The sequence below is a fragment of the Marmota monax genome, unplaced genomic scaffold (genome assembly GCF_021218885.2).
Source record: "Marmota monax isolate L192 unplaced genomic scaffold, Marmota_monax_Labrador192_F-V1.1 WCK01_AAM20220418_F8-fsc00172, whole genome shotgun sequence".
Taxonomy (NCBI): domain Eukaryota; kingdom Metazoa; phylum Chordata; class Mammalia; order Rodentia; family Sciuridae; genus Marmota; species Marmota monax.
In genome coordinates this window covers 2,356,943-2,383,315 of record NW_026693633.1, presented here as the reverse complement: position 1 = coordinate 2,383,315, position 26,373 = coordinate 2,356,943, and the positions used below count along the sequence as shown (strand labels likewise).

The window sequence follows — 26,373 nt, the reverse complement described above, 5'->3', positions numbered from 1 at the left end:
CTGTGTTCTAATAAATCTTTATTTGTATAAACAGATGTTGAGCTGGATTTTGTGCATAGATCATAGTTTCCCAATCTCTGATATATTAAAAAATATTGCCAGGTGCAGTGGTGCACCCTTGTAATTGTAGCCACTTGGGAAGCTGAGGCAGGAGGATGGCAAGTTCAAGGCCAGCCTCAGCAATTTAGCAGGGCCCTTAGCAATTTGGTGAGACCCTGTCTCAAAATAAAATAAATAAATAAAATTTAAAAGGCTGGGGATGTGGCTTAATGGTTAAGCACCCCTGGATTCAATTCCTGGCACCCAAACAACAGCAACAAAAAATTGTCATCAAGTGCTATCCTAAGTGCAAGAGGCAGATAGATTAATAAGTCATAAGAGTTCTTTCTTTCACTCTTATAAGTGCCTACTGCATTTATGTTAGTAAGCTAGCAGGATCCAACAGGGAATGAGATATATTTTCCTTGACTTGAAGAGGTTTAGAATTTGAAAAGTACTTACATCAATGACAATTATTATGGGTTAAATAGCATATGGATCATGAAAGTATCTAGAAAGTGTTAAGAGGGTTTAAGTAAAGAAAATATAGACTGTTATCTTGTAAGATTTCATCAAGATAGTACCATACAAAGATTTTCAACATTAGTTATATCAAAGTCAAGGAACTGTGAAAGAATAAGACCTGGTTGAGACCTAGTGAGTGTCCAGGGAGGATGCTAATTATAGAAGTAAAAATTAATGATGATGAGCCTGTAAAGTTGGTTGGGACTGGATTGTGGAGGCCCTCGGTTTCCATATTAAAGACTAGTCTTTACTTATGGAAACTGGTGGGCGAAAAGGAAGCATTACAGAACATTTGTAATGGCATGATGACGTCTAAGGAAAAGAAAAGAGGAATTAGTGTGGGAACAGCATAGAAAATAGATTGAGGAGGGAAAGTTTTGTGGGCCTATAGGTTAAGAATACAATTCAGTGTGTAATATAACAGCCTTTTAAGATATAATGAGGGCCTGAGCTAGCTTGCTGTCCAGGATAAAGGAGAAAGAGATGGCTTCTAGGGTCTTTCTCCAGAAGGGGGTTAGAAAGTCTTGGCCTAAAGTAATTCATCTTGCTGAGCCAGCTCACATTCCAGATTAATGTATGTAAATTATTTAAAATTTATGAAAGTAATTGCCTTTGGAATGAGAAGGGAATGAGACTGATGAGGACTTCAGCTTCATCTGTAATATTTTATAACTTCTTATTCTAAAAAGATGTGAAGGAAATGTTAAAAATTAGCAGGTCTGTGTGGGATTATTCTTTGATCACAGTCATATTTCTTGGAGGCAAGAAATACATTTTCAATCATTTTAAAAATAGTTATGTTTTAAGGGTGTACAGGTTTATTTCAAGCCAACTTTATCTCACGTGTTCTCTAACTTTGCATTTACTCAATTTATGTCATTATATTCACACATTTTATTATTGATTACATTTTAACTTTTTCCTATTAAATTTTGTTTTTAAATTAAAGGTTCTGTATAATAGGGAATATTTATGGTCATTTTTTTACCAGAAAAAAAATTGCCTAAAAATTTGCAATTTAGTTCAATAATATGGACAATGCTTTGTAATCTATGGAAGTGGAGTTTTGCCAATAAAATCAAGGTATATTTTTTGCTCAACTGAAAAACATATACCAAAGCTGAAAGAGAAAATTAACAGACTGAATATGCTAAAAGCATGAGCCAAATAAAAGCACCAAAGCACAAACATCCGTAAAAAAAATCTGTATGAGTATTACACACACATGTGTGTGTTTCTGAAATAATGCATATATATATATAATATATATATATATATATATATATATATATTCAGAATATATATTTTATATATGTATATTTATATTCAGAACACTGTTGGACTTTTTTGTACACATTTTATTATTAACAATTATTTTTAAATTTTAACCTCACACAATTAGTTGTTCCCCACAATCTTTTCAATGTTTATTGTATTTAACTCCAGTTCTGTATATGCCTTTTGTTCTTTCCCCTCCATTTAGGAAGACAGTCTTTTGAACTTTGCACAGATCTTTACTAAAACATTCTCTTATCCATGATCAACTAGGTCTGCTTTATATCAGTTTGAACTTTCTGGAGTCCAAATTCAATATAGGAACACAGGCAAGTGCACCCACAGAGAATGAAGAAATGCCCTCTTGTTCATAGAGTTGAAGAGAAGTGTGCTCCCCAAAGCCCAGAAGATTGTCCGAATGATGAACACAGACCAAATGGCCCATGTGAATGCCGGTCAAAAGGCAAAGAAGCTCTTCACCAAATGATGGAACCTGGGAAAATAAAGCAGACCTTTGAGGATTGACTCCAGCACATCTGTTCCCCACTTTGCCTGATATCTCATGGAGGCTGCTCTTTGTTTTTCCCTTGGAGATCACGCAGGAATCAACTGCCAAGCATGCCTTACACCTCCATGCCATCTAATTATAGCCTGTAACACTCTGGAGTGCTGACAGTGCTGAGCTATTGACTCTTGACACTCTCTAAAGCTCTTAATTATCTTTTCACATAAGCCCCTTTCAGACCTGTCAACTTCTTTGTATTGTTTATGAAGAAAAAAAAAGGTAGCATACTAAGATTTCAGGACTATGTACTTAGAGCAAACTTGCAGTTACACTTGTGAGTGCTCTTGACTATCTGTACACTCACATACAGAGGAGCTGCCTAATAAGAATTCTGATGGTAACTTGTAAAGGGGACAAATCAACTTAATCAGGCAAAATCAAATTAACCCAAACTTTAATCAGTCTGTCTTTAAAGTCATTTTAATCTTTTCTTCAAGTGCATATGCATATATATAAATTGTGCATATATAGATGTGCACACATGTGACTAAACTTATAAACAAGGATTAAAAAGGTTTGTAAAAATTTGTTCAAGATAAACTTTTAACTCATCATGAGATTAGGTTTAAAGGATATCTTTGTTTTACCTTATTTTAAAAATTGTTTTATGTAAACGTATATTTAAGCACTTTAAAACTGCTTACATAAATTTATCATTTTAGACATTCACATAACCCTGAAATAGAAAAGTAGCATTATTGCTAACTGTGACAATTTCAGATAAAGAAGGTGTAGCTCAGAGATTTGAAGTGATTTGTCCAAAGTCCTATAAAAATTGGAATAATGAAACTACATTTCAGTTTAGAAGGGTTTAGGTTTTTAAGTTAGCATGAATGGAAAAAATCATAAATAATTAAAATTACCACTGCAAATTTATTTGATATCATCTATTACATAAAACTTAATCCACATATATACTGTGTCCTACCTAGTCCAACACATTCAGTTGCTGGTGTTGTCTTGGATGTTGGTGCTGCTGCGAGTCATCTCTCCCAGGACTAGAATCAACCACTGTTTTCTTGGCAGATAAATAGGTGGTGTATTTGGTTGGCAGTTAGACACCACGTTGTATCTGCAAACCCCAAATCACTCTCCTGATGCTGAGATGCTCACACCATTAAAGGTAACAGGAAGTGTGGCCAGCAGAAGGAGGAGGAGATTCACTTTCCCTCTGGGGAATACTGTCTCCATCCACAGTCATTTAAATTATTACATTCTCTTTTTCTCATTTTTTCCCTTTGCTGATGTAAATTGTTGAAGTCAAATAAATTAAATGGGAACCTCATGCCCTTTTACAGTACCAGGCCTTTGACTCTACTTTTAGTCCTTTCCTCATAAGTTCTTTCATTCATTTCTACCTTGTTGATATGTGGTAGCAAATGAGTCTGATGCTAAAAGAACAAAACAGATTTCTCCACATTCCTTATTGAACAGCAAAACAGTGAAACTTATCAAATGTTTCAGTCCTACCAGTAAAAGTGAGAACAGAACAGCAAAAAGAGATCAGGGACCATGAAATGGGAAAGAAATACTAACTTGAAACTCAAGCATTATGCTTTATGAATGTAAGGAGAACAATTTTAATTCAAAGGGGTTTTCCTCTCAGTGGAGTTTAACTCCATTTACAGAGACAATGTGAATGAAGCAAGGAGCTTTAGCCAGATAACAATGCTATGATGTATCTAAAAATAAAGTCCACATCTTTATATGGCCATGCTGGGGCCCTTTGCACTAAGAAATCACTCTGCAAAGTAAAGAGTGCCAAGCCAGACCTAGGTCTGAGCAAAGCTCAAAATCTCACTATGTGCTATTAAGCAAATTATCTAAATCCCTGAGCATCCATTTACTAATCTGTAAATTTAAAAGAATGGTTGCATAGCTCACAAGGTTGCTACAAAAATCGAATGTGGAAATAGGTACACAGAATACGTAATACATGATTTGACAATTTCAACCCTCGTCTGCTTTCACTGAAATCTTACTGAAATGAAAAGGACACATAAATCCACAATAAAGTGTCCAACTACCAAATGCATCAATTCTAATCATACAATTTCCTTTAATATTGACTGAGAATAAAGTTAAGTCTGTCAACATAATAATGACCACAGTCACTCATATTGTATTACAATGGGATTGAAATGACAGGAATTTTAACAATCACTGTAAAATGATAAGGTTGTTTGTGTTGCTTACACATGAAGTTTATCTTTTATGGAAAAGGGGGCCATCATATTTCAACAGTACCAACCTGAGTTATCAATTCTCTTGCTTAAAAATTATCTATAGAATCAATTTTTAGACATCCTTGTATTTCTGTTTTAAGAAACACTGTGTCTTAGAGTGAAAAGACGTAAAGGTTTAAAATATTTAAAGCTTAATATAAAAGAAAGTGGTTGACAATTCTTCTCTGTAAAAGCAAAAATGGGCCCATAGAATAGACATGTGTACGTGCAGTGATCCAGTGACTATCTACTCCCATATATTTCTTAGTTTAAATTTTGTAATCCTCCTCTCAATAGAGATAATGCAGAGTAGACTTCAAAGAGGAAAGCCCTACTGTAGCTCTACCTAGAAAAATTCACTGTTAGGTGCAGTTTTATATTGGGGTTCGAAAAGAAGAGGAGGCCTCCAGGCAGAATGTAGCAGCAGGGAGGTATAGTAGAAAGACAGTGAAACTCAAAGGAAAAAAGGATTGAGCAGAGAAGAGAAATCTCAGCTTTAAGTTTATGTCTGCCACTCAGACATGAGCTCCCATCCAATCTCATTGGATACGAAATGGGGCACTTAGGCACTTTCTACCAAGCCACATCATCTCCAACAGTCCCACTTGTAACAAGTGGCTTTTGTACATTAGGTAACTTGGCTTTATGGGAGTTGGATGTAGGAAGATATATGACAATATAAACAATATTCAGAATAAGTGGAAAGACCCAATGTATATGAATCATTGTCCATATAGGTAAACGGCTGATATTTAGTCTTCATTTCACAAATAAGATGTGCTAAAAATAGTTCTGTAAGTTGATTATTCAGAACTTAGTATATTTTTTCTTATGTAACAAGATCACCAATAATGTTACTTTTTTGGAGACTAGTCTCCACATACCTATTTTACACACACTCTAGCATATTTTGCAATGCTCTTAGTATAGGTAACAGTATAAGAAAATAGGAAATTATGAGGGCTTTGATTTAATTCAAGTTTTCTTGGTTAGAACTTCATAAGATAAATCAAAATTTGTTAAATTGTGAATATTAAACTTGTGCAACTCAGTATATGTTAATTAATGTTCAGTAAAGCTGTTTTTAAGAAGTTCAAGAAGACATAAGGAAATCCTTCCTTCTCCTGTCTCAGAAATGACATAAAAGGAGAAAAGAAGATAGTAAATTTCAGTTTCTCTTATCAGTGCTAAAGCTCAACTAAACGAAAGTTATAGAGGTCTTTGTGAGCTGACCTCACATCAAAATAGAATTTAAATTGTCATCTTTATCTTAAAACTTGGTCTAATCTACCATCAACATATTTGGAAATGAATCGGTCTTATTCAGAATTCAAAAATTGACTGCACCTGTTTATCAGTAATTATCTTCTTTAATTTGTTTACTAATCTATGTTCATTGTAGGAACAATCAGAAAACAGGGACAGGCAGAAAAAATAATTACATTTAATACAGCCTGCGAAAATCCTCTTAAAATCAACTTTTGATTTTAATTCTAATTGTATAATATGAATACAAACAAATCAAAGTGGTATGAGAGCCAAAAATATTCTATATTTGATTTTGGAAATTTCTTTGTATTCAAATTTTGAATATAGGACAATTATGCACATACCAAATTACTTTTATCTTCTTGCCTTGAAAAAGTAATTATTTCATGATAACAAAATTTTTTTGAGCTTCTCATGAACTAGAATAAGTACCAGTTTTGTGCCTCTATTATCAATTTACATAAGAGACTACATCAGCTGTTGGCCAACTGCATTGCTCTAGGCCTGAGTTGAAGCAGAAGAGTGTGGAAGGGCATGGAAGAGGAAAGCTGCTTGGCACATGCCGGGAAAGAGAGAAAAAGACACAGAGAAAGGAAAAGACAGATATAATCCCCAAGGACATGACACCCCACCCCCATGCTCTACTTCCTCCAGCCACGTCCAACCTGCCTACTGTTGCCACCCAATAGTCCTTTCAAATTATTAATGTATCAAATGGATTAATCCACTGATGAGGTTATGGCTCCAGTAATCTAATCATTTTACCTCTGAACATTTTGGCATTGCCTAACACATGAACTTTTCTGGGGATACCTTATATCCAACTCATCCCAGTTGCTCTCTTCTACTTGGCTATTCCCAACCTTCTCCACCAGCTCTGACATATGCTCAGCTCCCTCATATATCTTCTGCCTTCACTTCCTTACAAGCTACTATATTCCCAACCAGAAACTCTGGATTGGTCTACAGTAAATGAATGGGCAGGACACTGGGGTCAAACATAAGAGATTCCAGATTTGGACTCTACCACTTACTATCTATCAAACCTTAGTGAGCAACTTCTCTTTTTGTTGCTGTTTCCTCAACTATAAAATTGAGTCAAAGACACCAACTGCTCAGGGTTGTTGTATGAATTAGACATAATAAATATAAAGTGTGTGGTGCTATACCTGGACACAGTAGGTGTTAAATAGTTAAGATTGTCATCTTTTACAATGCCCACAAGTTATTTTACCCATTTGATTCAAATTCAGACTTTGGTATTTCTCTTGCCCTCAAATCAACATTGCCCCTTGTATTCTTTTTATTATTATTAATTCAAAACATTTTATTTTTACTGATTCTTTTTAGTTATATATAACACTGTGACATAATCATAAAAGCATGAAATAGAAGGAACTTATCTCAACGTTGTAAAGATTATATATGATAAACCCAAGGCCAACAGCATTTCAAATGGAGAAAAACTGAAAATATTTCCTCCAAAAATAGAAACAGCAAGGATACCCCCTTTCACCACTCCTATTCAACATAGGCTTTGAAACTCTAACCAGAGTAATCAGGCAAGAGAACGAAGTTAAAGTAATACAAATAGGAAAAGAAGAGCTCAAATGATCTCTGTTTGCTAGTGATATGATCCCATATTTAGAAGATCCAAAAACTCCACCAGAAGACTTCTAAAACTGATCCATTTATTCATCAAAGTAGCAGGATACAAGATAAATACTCATAAGTCAATCAGCTTCCCATATGCCCTTTGCACTCTTGATGAAAATTTTTATAGCCACTTTTCATGAACAAAATCAGACCAACCTTGTTTGCCATAGGCAAATATAGTAGAGACCACCTATATTTAGTTTCAGGATCTATTTGTAATTTGAATAGAAAAACCAGTAGATTGGGAATTTTCTGCCTCACTCTTGAGTGGAAGAGACCATATTTCTGATTCCTACGTACATTTTCAAGTTTCCAATACTGTCATAAAAATCATTTCATTATAGACTCTTAATTCCAAGTTCTGACTCTCAAATCATATTGAATTTGCCTCATCCTGATTCTAAAGCTATTTCATTTCACTTAACTGAGTTTTCTGAGTTAAAATGACAAGTTTTTGAACCATTTTTCTCATGTCTGAGGTCAGAAAAAAATGTAAGCAACCAAATTCTTTCTGCCAAGATCCAGTAGAATGACCACAGCTGGATTTGTTTCATGATTCTAGACTCAAAATAGGGAATCTCAGTCTGTCAGTAAGTTGGCACTTTCCTTAAAAACTTCTGCTGGCAAAGGATTAAATATTCATTTGTTCTGTTCTATAAGCACTCTTCTTTTAAGCCCAACAGACTCTCTCTCCCTGAGTTGCACTGACTTCTCAGCTGATGTTGGGGTAATCCATCCCGTTGGAACACCCAGCCTGCTTCTCAGTGTGAGTGCATCAGGGACACACCAATACTGTCACCATAATAATTTACAGCTGAGGTTGCTGCATTCCCAACCCTTTTAGTGTGACTATGTATACTAGATTAAATATGCCCAGAAACAAGGAAAATATGTTCAATTATTTTATTGCATTATTCTATGGTGTACATCATGTTTCCCTAGGCATTAAAAATAACCAAAAAAAAAAAAACCCACAAATAAGATAAATCTTATGATCATCAAAATGAGAGCAAAATCCAAAACATGCCTTTGGTTTGTGGTTGAACATGTTTGAGTGGAAGATTATTGTCTTTTTCATCTTGAGTCTGTTTCTTTTATATTATATTTAAATTAATTACACATGGAATACTTCTACAATGAGATATGGTGATGACTTCCTAAGAACAAAGCTCAGTGGAAATCCCTGGATTTAGCTGGGAAGACAGTTGATGTGAAATTACTCCACCTATTATTTAGTTATAACTCAGAAATCTAACAACAGTAAAACATTGCATGTGGCAATTCTCACTGTCAATCTTGTTTTCTCTTGTTCAAGAAAGAAGAATGAAAGGAAATAAACAAAAATCATTACTATAATGATGTAAAGGTCAAATAAACAGTTTTTTTATAAGATTCAGGGAACTGGGATTGTCAATCACAGTTTCTTTTATCATATATATTATTATTAAGCATTTATTAAGCACCTTTAGCTTATGATATGCACTTACCATATAAGAAAGATATGAATAGTTTCCACTTCTAAGCAGAATGAAAATGCCTATTTTATACTATGTAAAGAGATTTTCTAAAAGTATTGCATCCCACTTTGAAATTTTGACTTGAATCATACATGAGGTGAACAGTTCATTTTGGAGACTGATGCTACCTTGTGCTCTACCAAATATGCCCGTATCAAAAAAGATATTCAGAGAAGCAGTCTGTACACTTAATCAGTAGGACTTTGTCTAAATATTTTACTGACATATTTCCTTAATTACCATAAATAGCAAAGAGAATAACTGGAATTTTTGGAAGCTTTAAGTAGAGTATAGGCATTAAATAACTAATGCACAGAGGAATTAATTAATGAATGAAAATATATGGATTCTTACCGCTGGGTAGGTGAGTCTGAGCTAATGTGAAAATGTGGTGATAGATGGAAGCAGATGTGAGAAAATTTGCTGACGGGGAAGGAACCCACTGTGATCGGCATCATCGACATAGACTCCCACAAATCTAAATAAATTTCCTACCACAAATATATCCATTATTTGGCCCTATATTTCTCTTTAGAATGGCAACCAGGAAAAATAATTCTTTGTGAAGGCAAGTGTTGACATGCTCATCCATGAAGAAGTGGAAACCTAAAGAAGTAAGATTTAGTGAGTATCACCATCAGAAATATTCATGAGATCACATCAGGACACCATTCCATACCCACTAGGATGGTTATTTTAAAGCAAAAACAGAAAATAACAAATACTGGTAAAGATGTAAAGAAATTGGAGCATTTGTACATTGTTGATGGAAATATGGAAATATATAATGATGCAGCCACTGTGGAAAAAAGACATAATGAATCCTCAAAAAAAAAATACAATAACCATACAATCCAAGAGTCTCACTTTAAGGTATATATTCAAAGGAATTGAAAGCAAGGACTTCAACTAATATTTGTATACTCGTGTTTAATGGGTACAAATACTTATTTGGGCAAGCTTTAAAAGTTCTGCAAATGGATGGTAGTGACAATTGCATATAAGGTGAACGTACTTAAAGCCACAGAAATGTGTACTTTAAAATGACTAAATAATGTATGTTATTATATATACACACTTGTACATAAATAAATAATAAAACTTATTATGGATGTTTGAGATTTTATATCAAATATCTCCTCAAATAAATAAATAAATAAATATATGTATTCCATAAAATATATCCATATCAATATATTTATATTCATAAAAATAATGAAATATCCATGACAGTATAATTATAATGGTTCAAGCAATTTTTCTCCTAAAAGAAATCCAGAAACTGTGGGTAAAAACTAGAATTTGGTGATTTTTATAAGCGTCTGCCCCCACTGAATATTTCTGAGTTTTCTTCTTGTGTTAAGAAGAAAACATTTCTCTCTGACATTACTTATTAACAGAAAAACTTTAGAATTTTAATGCCTTTGTGCTAATCATTAAGAGAGAGGAAACTTGTAGAATATCTTCAACTCTGGAGCAGGCAAAAAAAAAATTAAAAACAAAAACAAACCTGAAGGAATCAATAGTTGTTATTATGGCAAAAAAGAAATGAAAACTAAGATCAAAGTACTATGACAAGAAAGAAAATGTGTTGGACTAATCATGGCAATCTAGGTATAGCCTGCAATAGACCAAAGCTTAAATGATTAAAAAAAAAAAAAAACATCAAAGGGGAAGGAATGAAAGGGACATTGAGTAAATACAATATAAAACCAAGATATTGCAGATCCATCAGCTCTTTGCCATATTTTGATTATGGTATTCTCTCACACTGAATTCTACTTAGATGTATTTGTGCAGATCTCCCATACCAGGCTTGGGATTCTCTTAGTTGGTGCATTAGTCAGCTTTCCAAAATTACTGACAAGAACCAAAACACCTGATAAGAACAATTTAGAGGAAGAAGAGTTCAATTTGGCTCATGGTTTTAGAAGCTTAGTCCATGGTCGGCTTGCTCCATTGCTCTGGGCCTGAGGTGAGGTACAGCATCATGGAAGAAAGGCACAGAAGAGGAAAGCTGATCAGCTCCTGGCAACTAGGAAATAAAGCAAGCGAGGCACCTCAAAGAACTGACACCAGTGACATCTTACCTACCTATAGTTACCCCCATTATAGTAGTCCTTAATAAGCCATCAATTGGATTAATCCATTGATGAGGTTATAACTCCCATAATCTAACCATTTCACCTCCTAACACAGGAGCTTTTGGGGGACACCCTATATCTAAACCACAACAATTGGTGTACAATAGTCATTCAGTAAACATGCTAAAGCAATACACAATGAATCAATAAACATATATATGCTAACATCTGTTGGAATTCAGTTAAATCCATAAAAATCTTTTAAATGCCCTCTTAAGGAATTACAGTGTATCAGGAAAGTCAAGTACATAAATAATTAATTGTCGCTGACTCTGATAAATACATCATAGATCGGAAAATAAGCAAAAAAAATATTAGGGGACATATGAGGCTTTTTGGAGCTTAGGTTTTTAATGAGCCTTTGAAAAATGAAAAATGGGAATTTTTGATAGGGAGCTAAATGCAACTAGAATTCCAGAAAGAGAAGGAAGCTACTGTTCTAAAAAGACACAGGAACGGGGAAAATATAAGCTGTAAAGTTATAGAATAGCAAATACAGTTTCTAGTCTTGCAGAATTGAGACCGGATTAGTAAAAGTCTCTTGGAAGTTAAGGAAAACTGTACAAGTCAAATTACAAACCTGAGGGGCTGCATAGGATGTTCTATATAATGGGAAACTATTAAAAAGTAGAAAATAGTCTTGGTCAGTTTTTAGCTTAGGGAAGATCCCCGGAAACAACGTGGATTGTGAATTTGCAGGAGGGTGTGACCAAAATGATAGAAAACAATAAGGAAGTTATCAAACATCCAGGAAAACATGAAGTACTTCATCATTTTTCTGTTGTTATAGCAATATCTTGCAAGATAAAGATAATGTGTTTTAAAAGGAGGCCAATCTAACTCATAGTCTTGCAAGCACAAAATGCTAGATCAGGTGGCCTCATTTGCTTGGTCTCTGATGAAAGCCTCAAGGTAGGTGGAATCATGGTGGGACATGTACAAGAGGGATCATGTAGTGGGACAGGAAGCCAGAGAGTGATTCAGTGGTCAGATTTGCTCTATTATAAACAACTCATTCTGGTGAGAACAACTCATTTATTCCAGAGGACCAGTGGCAATCTCTTCTGAGGGCAACATCTCCAATAACTTACTTACCTTGCACTAAGCTCCACCTCTTACAAGTTCCACCACTTCCCAATTTTACCCCACTGAGCTCCCAACACACAGATCCTTGGGGACATGTTCAGCCACATCCAAACAGAAGCAAGGCTTAACTAGGGCAATAGCCATGGAGACAGGATGTACATGACACTCCTACCATTCTAACATCTGAACGGTTTGAAATGTTAAGAAATGGAAATACCAGCATGAACACCCAGTAAGATGGGAAGTAAAGTGCTCAAGAGGAAAAGTTTGAAATAATGCATTTTTTAATATTTGGTAACAATTCTGATATTCATCCCACTTAACCCCCGATGGTGTTCTGATTATTCTTTTTCTTTTTCTATCTCATGTTGTTTCTGCAATCAATGACTGCAAATTTGGGCAATCATTGGCTTATTAGCTGTGTCTTCCTAGGAGAGCATAATCCATTGGTACTAATCAGAAATAGTTATGGTCCCTTGTTTTAGTCCTGAGTACCATGGACATCATCATAAACTGCGATGGTGCCTGAGATGCTGAGTGGACCTTGTCACTGGCTTATATAATGAATAATTGACAAACAAATGGGTTCCTTTCACTTGGAAATGAAAGGAGATTTGGAGGAGAGAGTTCTAATAAATGGGTGAGAAGAATCCTCCTTTTTATACTTTTGTCTTTGCTCAATCTCATTTTCCTGTAAAAACTGAACTCGCCTTACCTCTGAGGGCATTTCAAATAAGTTTTTAAAGTCTTCCATAAAATTAATGATGAAAAAAACTTGCAAGTGGTTATTTTTACTTTTAAGAAAGAGTAATGAGTGTTTCTGAAAGGTGTTTTAATAACCTCTTAGAAGGCTTTGTGTCCAGCCAGGTATGGTGGTGCATGCCTGTAATCCCAGCAGCATGGGAGGATGAGGCAGGAGGATCTCGAGTTCAAATCCAGCCTCAACAACAGGGAGGCCCTAAGAAACTCAGTGAGACTCTGTGTCTAAATAAAATACAAAATAATAGGGCTGGGGATGTGTCTCAGTAGTTGAGTGCCCCTGAGCTCAATCACCCACCAATGCCAATAAATAAATAAATGAATAAATAAGGATTTGAGTCCAACATTGGAACTCTAATAGGAAGAGAACGCTCTTTAAATGGAGGGTTTCAGGCTATGTACAGTGTTCTTCTATGGACACAGTAAAACAGGACAGTCTTGGGACTCGTGACATTGAAGCATCAGATAGGTAACTGAATTAAGTGCTCCTTAACAGTAAAATAAACATACAAAAATTTCTCTAAGAGAAGCTAGAAAAAGAAGGAAAACCTATAGTATCATAATGATTTTTCAATCTGGAAAACTTGCACCAAAGTGCAAGTGAAGAGAATGGAGATCATTCCTCCCACTTTCTACTAGAACGGTTTTCTCTAAGGGAGATCATTGCTCCCACTTTCTACTGAATAGTTTTCCCTTAACATCCCTAAGGAATGCTATTATTTTTGTGCCAGATCCCATTTTCAGAGGACTAGCAAGATACAATAAACATGACCTGGCCTTGGAATCTGTCTACCTCCCTTTTGGTGTGAGGTTCTGAGCAAAATCCTGAAATTTCTTAAGGCCAACCTAACTCAACTGTAAAAATCAGGTAATAATTCAACACTCATAGACAGGCCTACTATAGATCTGGCAAAGCAGGGAAAATGTCCAGCTCTGAGTACTAGTGAGATTTATATATAACTTGTCATGACTAGCAAATGGATGGCCAAGCTTTCCATCAAAGTGTTGAAATAGAGGCTGAGGAGATGCTCATGAGAACCCAAGTTCAGTTCACCACTGGGTTTAGATATATATGGGTATGTCTGGTCAAAACCAAGAATGTTTCTTTAGAATAAAAGAATCGTGCTAAATGAGAATGGAACCAAGAATCATAATGGTAAAATGATAACAAAAGAAAATGAACCAATAAAACAAAACCAAAAACAGTGTAAAATAAGGAATAAGATGAAGCCACACACATATACACAAAACCTATTTCTGGCAGCAATTTTGAATCAATGAAGGGAAAAGACTCCTTTAGTAGCGATGAAGCAAACCCAGTAACAAAGCTTATTCTTTGGATAGATGAATTTGGAGAATCCCCTCATTCAATAAGAAGGGATAACAAGGAAATAGTATGGAAGATCCTCAAAAACCTGAAAATAGAAATATCAGGATTCAGCAATTCCACTACCAGGTATATATGCAAAGGAAATGAGCTGAGTATGTTGAAGATACACCGGCTCTCCTGTGTTTATTGTAGCACTGTTCACAGTAGACAAGATATGAGAACAACTTAAGTGTCCATTAGTGGATGAGTAGATTAGAAAAATGTGGTATGTATACACAATGGAAAATGATTTGGCCATTAAAAAAATGAAATGCTATCATTTACAGCAACATGAAAAAGCCTGGAGGGCGTTCAGTGAAATGAGCCAGGCCCACAAAGACAAATACCACATGTTCTCACTCACATGTAAAAGCCAAAAGTTTAACTCAGAGAAGTAGTAGAATAAAGGTTATGAAGACTGGGAAGAGTATGGGGGGAAGTAGAGAGGGGGAGAAGTTGGCTAATGGGCACAAAATTACAACTAGACAGGAGAAATAAATTCTAATGTTCTATTGCACAACTGGGTTACTAGAGTTAACAATGTATGGCATGTTGCAAAATAGGTGGACAAAATGATTTTGAATGTCCTCACCACAAAGAAAATGTTCGAGGTGATATATATGTTAGTTATCCTGATTCAATTATTACACATTGTATACTTATATTGAAATACTACACTGTACTCCAGAAACATATAGAATTATTAGGTGCCAATCAAATTTAAATAATTTTTTAAAAACTTGAAATAATAATTTTAATGTCCTAGAATATAACTGGTAGCAACCATGCTTTGTGGTATTTTCATTACTGTTTAACCAACAAAGAAACATTTTATTCTACTGTGCCATAGATGGCCAGGTAGCTCTATCATCACAAGAACTTCAAGGAATTCGTTTGGAGGCTCCAGTGGAAGATATGGCCAACCACATTCAGTGGGGCAAGGAGGTTCCTTAGCAGGTACCCAAAGATAGGGTGCTCAAAAGATAGCATGGTACCAAGACCAATCACACTGCTCAGCGGAGACTGTAGGGCTTGGTACAGGACTGCGGTATCAGTAAGGTCTCTATGTCCATGGCATAAGAATGTAATATGCTGTAGAAAAGTGAAGAAGTCTCTGTTTAATGAAAATGTGTTCTCAAAATTTGAATATATAATGGATTCAGTACTTAAAAACCGTAAGACAGAAAAAGTTACACATCAGATAACAAACCACAAAAAATTCACCCATTGTTTCTCAAAGAATTGAAATTTTACTAATATAGACAGAAGTTGACTGACAGACTAGAGGCCGTTTCATAATACAATGGTCTTGCAGAAGTTGGTCTAGTCACACAGAACTGACAGAACTAGAATAGCTAACACACTAAGAAACCCCAAGCTTTCCAATTCTTATGTTTTATGTGACCTTCAAGATTAACATCAAGTTTCAGATTTATGTGAGCTTTAAAACACATTCACGAGTTTCATTTTCATTTTAAGTCACTGTGATTTTTGTGGGTTTCTTAAAAAGACATTAGCAAGAAATCACCCAGAGCTCATTTCAATCACACCCCATGCTTTAATACCTCTGGAACCTAAGGAAGGAAGGAAAGTTTGGGAAATTGTGTTTTCACATATTTACATTTTTTTTCCTGCAGACATGATATGGACTGAGGAAAGAGTCTAATTCAGAATTGTGTGGCAATGATTACAGTAATGCAGATTTATAGGTTGATAAGACTTCATTAATTAAAAATAGACTTTAATTTTCATATTTAGTGTGAGAATTTGCAAATGAACTGTAGATGTGTTTGTGTGAGTAACATACCATGGTAACCAGACTATGGAGATGAAACCTGCTTAGATGATGCCTAGGTGAGTCCAAAACAACTAGCTAATTGAGAAATTTCCACTATCAGACAATTCATGAAAAAGGGGGCAATGACCATTAACTCACTGCTATTTTTGGATAGCCAGTTAGGTTAAAATGATCATTTTATTAAACATGGTCTTTGAATTATGAAATATCTAATAAGAAAATTTGTGATGTAGGAAATTATTAGATTTCTTGGATAGCTGGCCAGAGAATTGCCTACAATGTAGATAGAGTTTTGTTTTGTCTTGTGGTTTCTGTTGTTATTGTAGTTTGGGATTTTGTTGTTGTTGTGGTGGTGGTGGTGGTGGTGTGTGTGTGTGTATCTTATGCTGAGAATTAAACCCAGAGCCTCATTAACACCAAACATGTGCTCTACCATTGAATTATGCTCCCAGCCCCAACACATGGTTTTAAAAAGTAAGTGTAAAATACATATTAATCTCCAGGAATAGTACCAACAATTATCAGTTTTTGAAGAACTAAATTAAATAAAAAGACATATAAAAATATTTAGGTAATATCAAGAAATTATTTTGTAGTACTTTGTGATCAAAATAACATTCCATAGCTTAGGGCCAACAAGAGAATGCATTTTTCTAACACCATATATCTCTCCCACTCTATTTTTGGACACTTAGTGGATAGAATGAATATAGTTGCTGCAATAAACGACTCCATTTGACTGACTCCATTCATTTACAGGGAGATTCTTCCCTCATGCAGTTCATGACATGCTCGATGCTGGTGGCTAGATGCTAGTCTTTTTTTTTTTTTAGTTGAGCTTTTTTATTTTTTAATTTAATTGATTTTTATTTTTTAAATACACTACAGCAGAATGCATTACAATTCTTATTACACATATAGAGCACAATTTTTCATATCTTTGTATATAAAGTATGTTCATGCCAATTTATGTCTTTATACATGTACTTTGGTTTTTTTTTTTTTGCATTACAGTTTTTATTACACATATATACCACATTTTTTATATCTCTGTTTGTATATAAAAAATTTTAATGCAGAGTTATGGGTTGATAAGACTTCATTAATTAAAAATAGACTTTAATTTTCATATTTAGTGTGAGAATTTGAAAATTGGTGTCTTCATACATGTACTTTTGATAATGATGTCCCTCACATTCCACCATCCTTGCTAATCCCCTGCCTCCTCCCTTTCCCTCCCACCCCTCTTCCATATATAGAATTCATCTAATCTTCCCATGCTCCCCCCTACTCCACTATGAGTCAGCCTCCTTATATCAGAGAAAACATTCGGCATTTGTTCTTTTGGGATTGGTTGATTTCACTTAGGATTATCTTCTCCAACACATTTACCTGCAAATGCCATGATTTTATTCTCTTTATTGCTGAGTAAAATTCCATTGTGTATATAGGCCACATTTTTTTTATCCATCCATCCACTGAAGGGCATCTAGTTTGGCTCCACAGTTTAGCTACTGTGAATTGTGCTGCTATAAACATTGATGTGGCTGTGTCCCTATAGTGTGCTGTTTTTAAGTCCTTTGGGTATAGTCCAAGGAGAGGGATAGCTGGGTCAAATGATGGTTCCATTCCTAGATTTCCAAGGAATCTCCATACTGCTTTCCCAATTGACTGCACCAATCTGCAGTGTATGAGTGTACCTTTTACCCCACATCCTCACTTATTGTTTTTTGTCTTATTAATAGTGCCATTCTGACAGGAGTGAGATGAAATCTTAGAGTAGTTTTGATTTACATTTCTCTGATTGCTACAGATGATGAGCATTTTTTCATATATTTGTTGATTGATTTTATATCCTCTTCTGAGAAGTGTCTGTTCATGTCCTTGGCCCATTTGTTTTTTTAGTGCTTAGCTTCTTGAGTTCTTTATATACCCTAGAGATTAGGTCTATCTGATGTGTGAGGGGTAAAAATTTGTTCCCAGGATGTAGGCTCTCAGTTTACCTCACAGATTGTTTCTTTTGCTGAGAAGAAACTTTTTAGTTTGAGTCCATCCCATTTATTGATTCTTGGTTTTAGTTCTTGTGTTTTAGGAGACTTATTAAGGAAGTTGGGGCCTAATCCCACTTGATGAAGATTAGGGCCTACTTTTTCTTCTATTAGACACAGAGTCTCTTGTTTAATTCCTAGGTTCTTGATCCACTTTGAGTTGAATTTTGTGCATGGTGAGAGATAGGGGTTTAATTTTATTTTGTTGCATATGGATTTCCAGTTTTCCCAGCACCATTTGTTGAAGAGGCTATCTTTTCTCCAGTGCATGTTTTTGGCACCTTTGTCTAATATAAGATAATTGCAATTTTGTGGGTTAGTCTCTGTGTCCTCTATTCTGTACCATTGGTCTACCAGCCTGTTTTGATGCCAATATCATGCTGTTTTTGTTCCTACTGCTCTGTAGTATAGTTTAAGGTGTGGTATAGTGATGCCACCTGCTTCACTCTTCCTGCTAAGGATTGCTTTAGCTACTCAGGGCCTCTTATTTTTCCAGATAAATTTCATGATTGCTTTTTCTATCTCTATGAGGAATGTCATTGGTATTTTTGATTGGAATTACATTAAATCTGTATACTGCTTTGGTAGTATGGTCATTATGATAATATTAATTCTGCCTATCCAAGAGTAAGGTAGATCTTTCCATCTTCTAAGGTCTTCTTTGATTTCTCCCTTTAGCATTCTGTAGTTTTCATTGTAAAGATCTTAAAAAAAAAAAAAAGATCTTTCACCTCTTTCGTTAAGTTATTCCCAGGTATCTTATTATTGTTTTTAGGTTATTCTGAGTGGGGTAGTTTTCCTCATTTCCTTCTCAGAGGCTTTGTCACTGAGGCTCAGAAATGCCTTTGATTTATGGGTGTTGATTTTATATCCTGCTACTTTGCTGAATTCATTTACTAGTTCTAGAAGTTTTCTTGTGGAATTTTTTGGGTCATCTAGGTATAGAATCATATTGTCAACAAATAGTACTAATTTAAGTTCTTATTTTCCTATACATATCCCTTTGATTTCTTTCATCTAATTGCTCTGGCCAGTGTTTCAAGAACTATGTTGAATAGAAGTGGTGAAAGAGGGCATCCCTGTCTTCTTCCAGTTTTTAGAGGGAATGCCTTCAAGTTTTCTCCGTTTAGAAAGATTTGGCCTGAGATATAGCATAGATAGGCTTTACGATGCTGAGATATGTTCCTGTTATCCCTAAAGGCATCGATAAATTTCTTAAGTCATATGATTAGCCCTGATTGAGTCAGGAAGATATATACAATTTATATAGACCAATATCAAGTGAGGAAATAGAAGAAGCCATCAAAAACTTACCAACCAAGAAAAGCCTAGGACTGAATGGATACACAGCTGAGTTCTCCAAGACCTTTAAAGAAGAACTAATACCAATATTCTTCAATTTATTTCTGGAAATAGAAAAAAGAGGCAGTAATTCCAAACTCATTCTATGAGGCTAATATTACCCTAATCCCCAAACCAGGCAAAGACACATCAAAGAAAGAAAACTTCAGACCAATATCTCTAATAAACATATATGCAAAAATTCTCAATAAAATTCTGACAAATTGAATACAAAAACATATCAAAAAGATTGTGCACAATGATCAAGTGGGATTCATCCCAGGGATGCAAGGTTGGTTGGTTCAACATACAGAAATCAATAAATGTAATTCATCACATCAATAGACTTAAAGATAAGAATAATATGATCATCTCAATAGATGCAGAAAAGGCATTTGACAAAATACAGCACCCCTTTATGTTCAAAACACTAGGAAACTAGATACTACTCTTTAGCACATCTACGCAAGCCTGCACTATCTATTCAGCTGTGTGCTTCACAAGAGCCAGTTAACTGGTTCTCAAATCTATTTAGGCTAGTTTTAAAGGGGTGAAATATTGGAAAATAAAAGAAGAATCTCATAAATTGTCATTGCTGTAGTTTGAACCTGAAATATACACCAAAGTTCCCTAAGTTAAAGGCTTAGTCCCTATCCCACAGCACTATTGGAAGATGGTGGAACCTTAATAGGTGGGGCATAGAGAGAGGTTTTAGGTCACTGAGATCATACCCTTGAAGGAGATTATGGAACTCTGATATCTTCCTCCTTCTCTCGTCTGCACATTGGCCATGAAGAGAATAGGTTTGCTCCTGCACATGCTACCTGCCAGGATGGGTTGTCTCACCACAAACCCAAAAGCAAGCAGACCAACCAACCATGGACTGAAACTTCCAAAACCATTAGCAAAAATAAACCTTTTCTCTTTATGAGTTGCTTATCTCAGGTATTTGTTACAGTCAGGGAAATGTGACTCATAGACATTTCTCTGAAAATTAAGTTGAATTCCTAGTAAAACTCAAAGAAAAATTAGTCACTAAAAAAATGCTGCAGCATTGTGAGGAAGAACATTGTAAGGAGTCCTGTTTTAAATTGCTTTGCAAGTGTCTTTAAATTTTCATTAATCTTTAAATAAGACAAATCTGAAAAATATATGTAATGGATTGTGGGCACAGATTACACAATAAATATAACATTCTAAATGGTGGTGCCAATTTCCAAGCACTGTAATAAAAGAAATCTGATTGATGCCAAATAAGAAAAAGTATATTGGTTGTTTGGCAAAAACTCTACATGTATATATTTCACATTAAAATGAAATGTGTGAGGTATGTATTTACAGCATAAGATGAGATGTTTGTGTATAAAAATATTTGTATTAATGAATGATTCATGTTATATGGTTTTCTATATTAATTGAAATTTCTGCTTAAATGGCCAAATACTTAAGGGAATCATTACCAATAAGAGGACTTCTGCAAAATAATCATGCACCTTCTTAAATTATCAGCCTAAAATTGATAGAAATTCAAGAAACCCTTGAGATGTTAGACAACTTATGTTTCTCATGTAAATTTATTTCCTCTTAAAGGAAACACTAGAAGTGGCATGGACAAGTGTAGTTTTCCCTAACTTTATTCCAACATATTGTAGATTAAGACTTTGTAAACAACAAAACAAATAGTCAAATACAAAATTCTGAGAAATTGCAAGGTCAAAAAGAAAATGTGGGGTTGGGGTTGTGGCTCAGTGGTAGAGTGCTCGCCTCTCACATGCGAGACCCTGGGTTCGATCCTTAGCACCGCATAAAAATAAATAAGTGAAATAAAGATATTGTGTCCAACTACAACTAAAACATAAATATTTTTTAAAAAAGAAAGGAAATGTGGATGCAATACAATTGAAACTGGAAGACAGTATCATTGAAGGGACAGAAATGAGCTCAGAATCAGAGAACAAAGTGTGAGTCTCAGATTTCTTGGTTATGTGATTTTGTACAAATGAATCATCTTAATTTCCTTTTCAGTTAAATAACAAAAAGGCTACCTTGTCCATAAGAATATTGAAAATATGACACCAAAATAGTGTAGTCAAGGTGCATGGCAAAGTATGTGGCATCTATTGAGCATTCAATAAATGTTATTATTAACAATTTTAAAAGTTTTGCTATGATAGTGTCAGTAGCAGCTTGTATATGGTGCTGCTAAAATGTTTTCAGTTATGGGAACTTTTGCCTTGGAAGATGAAACACTTTTGCTGTTTTAAAAATAGGCAAACAATATGATGTGTACTACATGATATTTGTCTTCATATAAAGTGTGTTTATGTATACATATGTACATATAAAGATGAGAATTTGATTCAATTATAAAAATACATATAGATAAATAGATGATTGAGATATATGATTGATAGATAGATAGATAGATAGATAGATAGATAGATAGATAGATAGATAATGTAAAGTTGCTTCTAACAGGCCTTGATACCTCCAAACATATTTTGCTTAGGGTGATGCAGTCTTTAAAGAGCACTAACTACATTTCTATTCATTCACAGAACAAATCTGTCTCTGGAATTGGATACATAACTGAAACCAATAAAAGAAAAATAATGAAAGATGCATCATGTCTCCAAAAGGAAAAATAATCTCAAATTTTCCTTATTTTACTGAATTACTGGCTCTCTCCAAAATTGGTGGAATTGTACATAATTCTTAGATGTCTGTTAGATAACTGGAAATTAATTAAATGAGTACAATAAGTGTCCTGTCATTTCTTTTTTAAATGTATGTATGCATATGAGCTTATTGATGTACACTATAGGTAAATATAGAGATGTACATGTTGAACCCTGACAATTCTAAGAGGCACAGATTGTTTAAGGATGGGGAATAGTGGGGAGTGGAGCAGTTATTGTTTTTATTAATATCTTTCTATAATACTTAATATGTTAAATATTTATTACATCTCTAATTTTAAAAATCCAGTGCATTGAAATGAGTACAATAGAATCCAGACTGTTCTCTATAATGGTTGACTTGGGAAAATTAACTTCACATTTTGGGTTGGCAGGAAAAGTCACTTTTATTCACACAAATAACTCTCAGGATACTCTATTGCAGTAATGATATTATAGGCATTTCATATCAAATCTCTTATTGAAAACAATTTGAAAATCCAGACAAAATATTGATTTTTTTCTTTGAATAAAATAGAGAACTAACATTTCAGTAATTTATTATGATTCCAAAGATCCAAGAAACGAAGAAAATCTAGAAATTTGAACTAAGCATTTGGGACTGCTTTTCTTTTAAGAGTATCCGTCAATTTCTAAAAAAGTGGCTAAAACCCAGTGTGTCAAGCCGAGAAATCAAGCCCTAAAAGGTTTAAGAACATAAAAATTAAAATTTGGGTCTTTCAATTTAGGAAATAGATTCATAGAAAACTATCCCATCTTTTAATTAGGGTTCTGAAGGGCCACATATTCCCTAAGGGTAGGAGTAGACCAGAAATAAATCAATCCTGGCAAACTCTAAAACTTGTCTTAGCATTATCTCACTTCCTGACTGGACTAAGGTGACCTGGAATGGCTAGTTAGAGAAGAGAGGAGAGGAGGGGAGGTGAGGAGGAGGAGGGAGGAAAAGGAAGAAGGAAGAAAGAAAGAAAAGGAGAAGGGAACTGATTCCCAGACACACACATAATTTTTCTCAGAAGGAAGATACCATGAACTAAGGCTCATTAATTCTCCTCAATTGTTTGTATACAGTGTTTTTCATTAATCAAAACTAACAAGAGCACAAGGAGACAGTGGGATTGAAAATTCAGAGAAAAAACAAATTCTAGAAGCAGATCTTTGAGAGACACTAATCAAATAAAAATTTCAGACGCAAGGTTCAAATAGCTGAGCTTAGTATGTTCAAGCATATCAAGGAAAAAAACTGAGAATTTCAGTGGAGAACTGAAAACTATTTAACGACAAGAATTTTTTATAAAACAAATTATTCTTCTATATTACATAATCTAGTATAATTTTCAGAATCCTTCAAAATAGTCAAGCCAGTTAAGTAAGAAACCTACTAATTCAAACTTAATGACCCTTATAGTGTTTTTTTGTCACAATATCTGTTTTCTCTAACATTTTTAAATTTGGAGGGCCCAAAATTTCTTTAACAATATTAATTTCATACCTTCCAACAATTATGATCCTTTATAATCACTTTACATTGTTGAAAAACTGTTTTACTCTCCTTGAAAAGTGAGTAATTTCATCCAATTGTCAGTATCTCCCTTCTTAGTCCCACACAATTTTCAATTTAATACCCTTCCTATTGAAAAAGCCTTCTAACAATTTCCTAATTATAAGTATTATGCATGTAAATGAGTAGCTACAGAAAAAGACCTAATAATATATGCACTACAGAGAATATACTGTAAAGCCATAAAAGCTGAGAATTTAATGACAGAATAAGAAAGTATTGAAAGGCATAAAATTACATAAAAATAAATTAAAAATTAAAATCAAGTTTATTGTTTTCTCTCATTAGAGAAAAGCAGCTGTATCTGTGCTATATTTATTTGAAAAAGTTTAATTCTCTATTGATATTTTTGCTTTCTCTACATATGTATGCATACATAAACATTTACCATATTTACAAACCATGAAATACAAAAAGAAGCAGGAGGCTAAATTGATATAGCTTTGGAGGGGGTCTAAAATATATCCCTTTGGCCCAAATTAAAGATAGAGAATTTAAAATAAGAAAACAAATTGTAAGATTACGAACTAGCATATTTGAAAGTACTTCTTTCTTAAGAGAATTTTCTGTTTTCAAGCAACTTAAACGAATGAATTTTAGTAATAACCATATTTGAAAGAAAGCAACTTTTGGTAATAAATCATAGGATGAGAATTTGGTCAGAAGAATTCTGATGCTTCCTGATTCCATAGCTTATGGCATACCAATGCTCCCAATAGAAAAACTTTAAAAGCTCCCCAAAATGCAAAGTATCTATTTGTAGGCATCAGCCTGCTAATATGACAGAAAGAACTTTAGGACTCAGATTACAGACTGGGAAAGGTCCTTAAAGTGAGCTCAAATTTCTGCCTACTGGTGTAACCTGGAGCATTTGTTGAGCTCTGCCATTGGGAGCTGAGCTGAGAAGGAAAGCAAAGAATATTTTCTAAAAGGTAGAGAGTGCTTTAGCCAATTGCAAGAGCCCAAGGACATACAATGTGGAACTTGGTGCTTCAAGGCAGACAGGTATTAAGAAAATAAAATCCAGGAGAGAATGAGATACAGAGAACTAAGCCCAATATTTAGAACTCTTTTTATTCTTGATTCATTTGTTGATTAATCTGAAAAAGACCAAAGACAGAGAAGTCAATATGAAAATAGTTGAAAGTCATAAAATGATTTTAGTCATCCCTTTGTTCCAGGGAACAAACACTGGAGTTCATCACCTACAAGGAGAGTCCGTAGGAAGCTCCTGTCTGTGATTTGAAACCAAGGAAAGTAGATGAGAGGCATAAAACCAGAAATAGAAAGAACACATACACATCTGCATATCCACATAGATAATATCCCAAAGTACATGAAGCAAAAACCAACACAATTGAAGGGAGAGATGGATGAAGACTTCAATATCCCATTTTCCAATAATGAACAGGATGACCAGATGGGAAGTCAATAAGGACATAGAGGACTTAAACAACATTACAAACTAATTTAACCTAATGGAGCATTTAACCAATAAGAGCGAAACATATATTCTTTTTTAAGAGTAGATGAAATGTTCTTTAAGATAGATCCTGAATGGTCTTAATACACATACCATTAAACAATTCCCAATATATTTACAAATGTTGAAATTATTTAAATACATATTCTCTATCCACAGTGGATTAAAATTAGAAATCAACAATAGAAGGAATTGTAGGGAATTCACAAAGATATGTATTTTAACCAACACACTCCTAAATAAAAAATGGGTAAAAGAAGATATAGTAAGAAAATTAGAGGATACTTCAAGATATATGAGAATAAAAGCACAATATACCTATATTTATGGGATGCAGTACACAGAAGAAAATAAACATCTACATTAAAACAGAAGAAAAATTTCAAATCAATAACATTCTTCTATCTCAAGAAGCTAGAAAACTAAGAGAAAATTAACACCAAAGCTAGCAGGAGGGAGAAAATAACAAGAATTATAGATAAATATGTGAAATTGAAAATATAAAGACAATAAAGAAAAATCAATATAACAAAACTGGTTCTTTGAAAACATCAACATAATTAATAAGACTTACACTGATTGACCAATGAACAAAAAGAGACAGTTAAAAAATATGAAAGTCAGAAATGAAACGAAAGAAGAAGCATTATTATCAAGCATATAGAAATAAAAAAAGGGCATACTGTAAACAGTTGCATGAAAACAAATTATAAAACCTAAAAGACAAGGACAAAGTCCTTCAAAATATGCGCATTATCCAAACTGACTCAGGGAAACAGAAAACCTGAATGGACAATGAGAGCTAATTTTCTGTGTCAACTTCACTGTGCCATGGAGTAGCCAGATATCTGGTCAAACATTATTCTGGGTGCTTCTATGTGGTGTTTTTGGATGAAATTGACATTGAAATTTGTAGAAAAAAGCAAATTTCTTTCCATATGTAAAGGAATTTTTACAACTCAACAATAAGAAAACAAGCAACCTAATTTAAAAATGGGCAAAAGATCTGAACAAATA

The 26,373-nt window shown here is 34.3% G+C and overlaps 1 long non-coding RNA gene across 1 annotated transcript in view; it reads right to left on the bottom strand.

The window, feature by feature from the left end:
• Nucleotides 1-1,922: 1,922 nt before the first annotated feature.
• Nucleotides 1,923-26,373, bottom strand: part of LOC124103217 (uncharacterized) — a 40,344-nt gene continuing 15,893 nt past the window's right edge. The window contains exon 3 of the long non-coding RNA XR_006855135.2: nt 1,923-2,332. This is a non-coding gene — a long non-coding RNA (uncharacterized LOC124103217). The remainder of the gene's footprint in view (nt 2,333-26,373) is intronic.